Below are 7,552 nucleotides of genomic sequence, written 5' to 3'. Positions count from 1 at the left end.
AATGCTGTCAACTTGCTTGGTTTCTAAGCCAGAAGAAGAGAGTTCCTCTGTATAATTCAACAAACCTGGGTTAAAAATCATTTCCTAAGTCTTCAAATAGTTCAAATTCTGCCTATAATTAAATTCCTATCAGTGATGCTCTTGGCTGTTTAGTTACTGCAGCAGGGTAAAATGTTCCCTAAGCCTCTTAGTTTAATTGACTTTGATAACACAGCTAAAGCTGTTAAAATACATCCAGTGCATCTCTCACAGAGATAGGTTTTCTTGYAGTGTCTACAAGGATTCAAGCCTTTGGGTACACACCTGATTTTTCTAAATGAACCTGATGTTTTGCAGGTCTTAGCAAGCCAGATGATCACCCTGTATTTTCTCTCCAGGGCTCAGAATAGTTCTTCGTGAAAGCCTGGCTCAAAAAAAACTGAAATCTGATAAAATGTATAGATTTATTGAGAGTTTCCAGCCAGGTCAGGGACTGAGTTCTAGACAGGAAATGGTTTTGGTTTTCTGAAATGTTAGATGATGTGGCCAACACAAACCAAACAGGAGCTGTCACAAGCTTGCTAATAAGTCGGATGGTKGCACTATCAATGGTGGTTTTGAGATTGATAAAATGACTCTTTTTAATGTGCTACTGTTACACTTTTTTCCTTCACTACACTGATTTCCTGATGTGAATTTCTCCACTAGGGGCTGAGAACCAATTCATGCAGAGATGTTTAACATTGCTCCACACTCGCTTTTGTTTCCAATGCAAAGGTGAAGGAATTCTTTGATGCAGATAGTGGATTGAGCTGGTGAACTCGGTATTGATAGGACAGAGTTACATAAGCTTGACAGAGGGACATGACCAGTTTAGAAGCAGTGGTATCTTGGGGAGGTGGCAATGCCCCAAACCTCAGTAAGATTCCCTGACAGACTGAGTGCTTTTCCCCAATGTGACCCAGATAAAATACTTTCTTTTTCTGACCCATTTCCCTTTTTACAAAATGAAAATTGGGAAATTTGGCTGGAAACATGATTGTGCCATGAGTGGAAACATGGCTTTTGGCTTTACTTTGTGAGTCTATGTTCCATCTGTCTCATTGCTTTCAGTGCCTCTGCTATGTTTAATTTATTGATCTTCTCTAAGTATTTCTGGTGCCTTTGCCTTTGTTTGGAGATTTGCCTCTCCCTCTGCTTTGAAAACAGATGGAAAAAAAAATCACTTGAGCCAAGGCTGAATCTACCTGCAATAGAAAAGTTGCATACACTTCACTGGTCTCCCCATTCCATAGAGAGAATGAGGTATAAAGGCAGAAGAAACAGCTCGTGCCAGTCATGAGTTAGGAAAGAAACTGCAGAATGGGTGAGAGTGATCTTGATCTGCTCTCAAAACTAGGCTTAGTACCCAAGACTGCAAGAAAGGCCTCTAGAAGTCTGAGCAAATCCCTACAGGCTACCTGCCGATTGTCCTCATGGCTGGGGGAGATGAAGCTGTGCTCATTGCCATTACAGTAGTCCATTTTATTGACACAGGTACTAGCTGATGCCAGGGATGTTGCAAACCCAAGCTGCATGCTGGAAGTGGTCCTATGCACCACTCACAGCCTCCTTGTCCAGAGTTAGATAAAACAGCTCAAAGGATGGAAATGTTCCTTGGTGAAGGTAACTAGCACAGGTTGCTCTAGCAATCTAGACCACGCAATTTTGCAAGAGAGTCCTCAACATCATCTGTTTGGAAACTCAGTAAAACTTCTGATTCTACAAATCATTTTGGTGGGTAAATAGTGTCAAATCTAGAAAATAGTGCATTGGTAAATCTTTGGGAGGGATGGAAGCAATTTTTCTGGTGCTGGCTTCTATCAGACTTAGAAACTGTATCCAGAAACATGATGGAGATCCTAGCAACTTGACAAAAATAGCATATAATGCAATAGAAATGGCAGTGCTCAAAAACAGGCAGATCAAATCATGTCCCTGCGATGCAAAAGTCTCTTATCTCAAGGACATTCTGATGTCCAAAAGAGAGTATAAATATATCTTGAAGGGGGCAAAGACAGCAACTTGGCAGTATTCCCTGGCATCTCCTSAAGCTGACGTAAGCCCATTTTCTGGCTAGCTCACTGAGGTGGCTGAGGGAATCCTGGGTGATGGACATGTGGTGTTTCTCCAGAAGTCCTTCACTCCAGATAACCCTTCAACAAAGGTGGACTGTGCTGCCCTTCTCGGTATTCTTGCTGCCTTGATTCCTGCTGATTTGAATGGCACCTACAAACTTTTCAAGATTCAGACCACAGAGCCTGGGACATGACCATTATTATTGTATAAATTCAACATCATAAAAAGTAGGCTTTATTTCAGCTTTTCTACTGACAATAAATTAAGATAATTCACTCACATTAGTAGAATGAAGATGCTGCTTCTGCTGTCCCTAGTGCTGGGCCCAGAATGACAAAAGTTGACAAGTGTGCTAACGTACCAGCCAAAATCTTTTGCCTTCTCTCTGCCCTCTCCTCCATCTGTCCAGCCACCCCTGTGGACTCTAGCTGAGAATCTTGCTCATCCACATATCTGTCCAAAGCATCTCCGCAACACTTCTGCTAGTGAAAGTTATTTTACAAGACTGCTCCTCTTCTTGGATGACCCTACGCCTTTTATTACTACATCTTCCCGTTCTTCTCCTTTTGTAAGATTTGTCTTGATCCAGATGCCCACAGAGGCACCCTACTCTTTACAAATGATAAGCCTTATATTGTTGTTTCATTAAAGCAAGTGTGAATACAACCATCCTGACATCCTGTAAACCTTGCTTTTGTGAGGGCTGGTGGGGTCGTTCCACAGCTGTGCTGAAGACTGACCCTCCCTGAGCCTGTTTATTTTAATAGGACAGAACTAACCTTAGGAACTTCTGGGCCAAGCCAGTGTTGCTGGTGCCACTGTGCGGGTTGAGAAGTTAAGGCATGGAGGGAGAGCATGAGTAACCCAAAGTTTTGCAGGTGGTCAGCAGGAGAGCCAGGAATAGTGCCCAGGAGACAACTCCATTCTTAGCTCCCAGGAGGGGATGTGGGCAAGGTTAATATGGCAAATAAAAAAAGATCCCTCTGAAATAAATGTGACCTATAAAATACATAAACATTGACTAGCCATAAACAGCATTTACTATTTACAGCATAAGAGCACAAGGATATTTACCAGCCATTTGCAGCTTAAAGGATAAACAGTAGTTCTTTTGATCTTAAGTTGTCGAAAGGGTCATATTTAAAGCAATTCATTTCTCCGCAGTCTTTCACCCTTTACATCATTTGTTTTGCCTAACACTGATCCCACTGCTGTAAATATAAGTTCTGCAATAAAGTGGTGTTGCAGTAAATATCCTTTCTGATAAAGACACAGGCTGAGAGGGACTCCTCCACTCCTAGTAACAAGCAATGAGATAGAAAAGCTGGGATAAAACATGAGAATTGGAGCTTTGATTAAATGGCAGCTTCCATCACAATTTCTCTGAGTATATGAAATGGTGGCTGTGAATCCAGCTCAGAAATACTTATATGAGAACATCAAAGAAAGCCTGAAAAAAGGCAAGAAAATTACTGAGTATTTTAGTAAACCTCTGAGTTTTCTGGTGGCTGGAGGACAAGAAAGCTGTGTTTATTACAACTAACAGGTTTGTTTAGAATGCAATAAAAATCAACAGTAAACTACTCGGTATTTGGATGCTTGTCCCTTCCCATGCCCTCTCCTTTCTCTGCTGCTTCTGTGGCCAATGAGCACGACTTAGCTGCAGCTCCAGATTCCTCCTAGGATGTACTTATGGTCYAGGGCTAGAAACACACAACAATGTGGACAACTTAAGTCTGATGGGCCAATTCCTGAAATTTTAAATGAGTTTGGATGCAAATGCTACAGTGTTTAGGAGTAATATCTTGTTTGTGAATATCTTCCATTTGACATATAAGAGTAAAARGATGCGCTGGTAGCAGTGATAATATTTCTGCCAAGTCTGCATCATTTATATAGAGCACAAGTGACAGAAAATACTTGCTGTTGAAATAGGTGGAGGCAGGAGGTTTTTCATGCATTACCTCTGGGGTTCCCAGGTTTCTGGCTGTATCATTAGGCTGTATCCTACAGCTTGGGAGATGATGAGTAGTTGTTGAGTTGTTGGGCCACCAGTCACACACCTCTTTGACAGACCTTGCATATGACCCAGGAGGTGTCCAAGTGTCCCCTGCCTGCTGGGAAGCCTGATTGCAACATGCTATTTGCAATAACTGGCCAGAAACTGATTCACTGGTTTGGGCTTTTTTGGATTTTTTTTGAAGTAAAATCCAATATTTTAAATGCCTTCTGTCTGAACTGTGGTAAAAGTTTGTAAATGTCCTGAGAACCAGAAATCTAATTCCCTTTTACTCACAGAAGATCAGCCCACTGTTCTGGTTCATTTTGTTGAAGTGGCTTATTGACATTTTGATTTTATCATTTTGGTTTGTTGCACTGTGAAATAGTATTATACTAAGATATTAAATGTAATAATGGTATGTTTATCGGAAATATGTAAACACAAAACTAAAATACTATTTTAAAATAAAACTTGAACAAAACAAATTGGAAGACTAAAATGCCAAATGAAAACAATGCATTTCTGCCTTATAGAAACAAACTAAAATGTCATTTTTTGGCTTTTCTCATCTAATCTATTTTCCTGTGAAATGTTATGCATGCAGTGATAGAGAATGAATCTGCATTTATATAGTTTATGCCATCAGACTTGCTTGCCATCAAAAAATGTCAAATGAGAAAGCTGCCACCTTTCCCTGCTGATGACAGTCCTTTTAGTCTGTATTCGCTTCTTTTTATTTCTTATTTTTAAATGGGACTTACTCTTTCCCACACAACTCAGAACTGGCAAATTTGGCGATGAGGAAGGCACCTGGCAGGCAGGTGTGACGTCTTCTGCTTTGCCATCTAGGTTTTAGGAACAAGGAAAGATGATTAGGAAAACAAGAGAGGATCAGAAGGAGAACTCAGCACRGCAAACAAACCATGAAATGTTTGCAGCACTCTGGTGCCTCATGCAGAGCTTCAYGGCACCTGCCACCAAAGGAAAACCTCACAGCTACCAGGACACAGAGAGTGACACCAGCATCCCTGATTAGTCACAGTGAGGAGGGCAATCCATGCTGGAGTCTTCTGTAAAACCCAACTGTCTCTGAAAAGCCATTCAYGTTAATTCAAGCAGAAACCTTGGCTGTAGTTAGGTTGTGTCAGTAGTTATGGAAGTACAAAGGCTTTCCAGCCCTGCAAAGCAAGTCTAATATTATGATTTTCCAGGTGAAGTGTCCCAGCAGTTTAAGCACTCTGATGGTGAGCCTTACACTGCCGTATCATTAAACATCGCATCCACGCTGTGACATTCAGACAGGGCAACCGAGCTCACTGCAGCCRCGTTCACTGCCTCCACACTGGCCAACAACAGGCACCAGCAACCGTGGCCCCGTATCAGCGATCCTGGGACAGCCCTGCTCTGCCAGCAGCTCCAGTTCGTCTACCACTGCCARCGCTGGTTGGAGCAGGGAGGCTGCAGCCGGCAGTGCTGAGTGCTTTTATGGAACGGAGCAGACTGTTTCTGCATGCAGACCTCAGTTTCTGTTGAGAACCATTGGAGATTTCTCAAAAAAAAATATATATATATATATATATATATTTGCCACCTCCCTGTTGAGAACAGGCCAGAGAGAGTCATAATCTGAACAAGAAGCAGAGAGCCACAGGCCAGGGTGCAACCCAGGCTAGCAAACCCATATAGATTTGCTTTCACTCATGCTTCCCACTTTCTTTGCCATTACAAAAAGTGTTTGGGTGCCGTCTTGCTTAGTCTTTTTTTCTCCATCTGCACTCAGATGATAACATAACAGGATCACAGTTAGGGGAAAAAAGCTCTGTCGCTTTACACAAGAATTTACTACGAGGCTGAAGCATTTGACTTCAGTGGGAACAAGATGGGCCCAGGATCTTCTGCTGAACCTCCAGCAGTGGGAGRAATGAATGGACTGGTATTTAAAACAAGCACTTCTTTACTAAAGGGACACATGCGTTGATGTGTCGGAGGAAGAGACAGATCTGCCTTRCTCCAGGGCGCGGGAAGCTCACAATAGTGGCTCTGCAGAATGGCAGGGCSGCTCTGGGGCCAGCATGAGCCGTCRTTAACGGTTTGTCTGTTTATGTTGCGAGTGGGCTTGGGAAGAGCTGTAAATGCATATTTTCCTCTTGAAATATTGAATCCAGTGTTTTCATTTTGTGAAGCCTGAGGAAAAATTATGCTTCATATTTTAAAAATAAACACTGCTTTTACAGAGGTATAAATGCAGACCTATAGTATCCAGCACACCTTTGCCTCTCGCCTTATTTTCAAAGCTTTAATGTTGCTTGTGTGCCCCAACCTCCGCTAGAAAAAATATTCACTTGAAATGTATTTATCTTTCTTTGCTAATTAGCAGCAAAATGACACAGAGAAACTTTATATTTTCCTCAGCAAGAACAGCCATAGAGACTTCATTATGGAGGGCTCTGAATGATCCCTATTCATGGCAAGCAAGTACTGTCTGCACCAATAGGTCCCTGTATGCATGACAGAGTAACAGGAGAAAACCCATCGTAGACAGAGTTGGAGGTAAAATCTCCAGGATTTTATGCTTTTATTTCACTTTGTTCCCTAATAATTGTAAGTGCGTGTGTGTGTGTGTGCGCGTGCGCTACATATATGGAGGGTATAAGTACCTGTGTGCATTTAAGCAGCAAAAGTACTTATACATATTTGTACTCATCTAAATTTGCACATAAACAAACACATGCATGAAAAGTATGCATGGAGGAGAGTTATGTGTCTGCATACATGCATATACACGTGCACGCATGCATTCGTATTTGTTTGCATATATGTTCATGTACATATATATTTATGCATACTTTCACAGGCATACACATATACATAAAGTTTTTATATAGGGCTCTGTGTGTGTGCATAGGCACGTGCTTTCTGTACTAATCCATGATCAGATTCTGCAATTTTCACATCCTACATGATAGCCCTTTTAATCCCAGGAGGCTCTGAAATAAGAAGTAAATGAAATAAGATGCCACTAAGTTTGGAAAAGGGAAGGTGACTCTGAGCCTCCATGACAGAAAGAGGTAAAATGGGAGCAAAACAAGCTCCGTGGAAGCATTTGCTCCTTCTGATTAAAAATTTCCAGCGAGCTTTGGAGATGGTGGGAAGCCCAGGGTTGTGTTTGTGTGCACCTGCGAAGAGACAGGATAGTAGTGCAACAAAGCCCTGATTTTKCACGAGAACATATCCATCTTTTAATATCTTAATTAACATGTTTGATGTTTAAAGTGTTACAAATAATCTGGCAACTTCACTACGGACAGGTCTTTTTTTTCCCTGATCAAAAAGCCTTGTTCTACAGGAGCTCTCGGCCTCTGCTGAAGCCCTTTTGGAGTAAAGAGTGACTCAGAAGAAGCAAAGAAGAACTGGCCTTTGAATTAAAGGTAGTTTGCCAACGCAGATGAAATG

The sequence above is a fragment of the Rhea americana genome, unplaced genomic scaffold, assembly GCF_003343005.1.
Source record: "Rhea americana isolate MKP2758 unplaced genomic scaffold, rheAme1 scaffold_234, whole genome shotgun sequence".
NCBI classification, from domain to species: Eukaryota; Metazoa; Chordata; class Aves; order Rheiformes; family Rheidae; genus Rhea; species Rhea americana.
The sequence above is the reverse complement of the archived record's forward strand: the minus strand, read 5'-3'. Positions refer to the sequence as shown.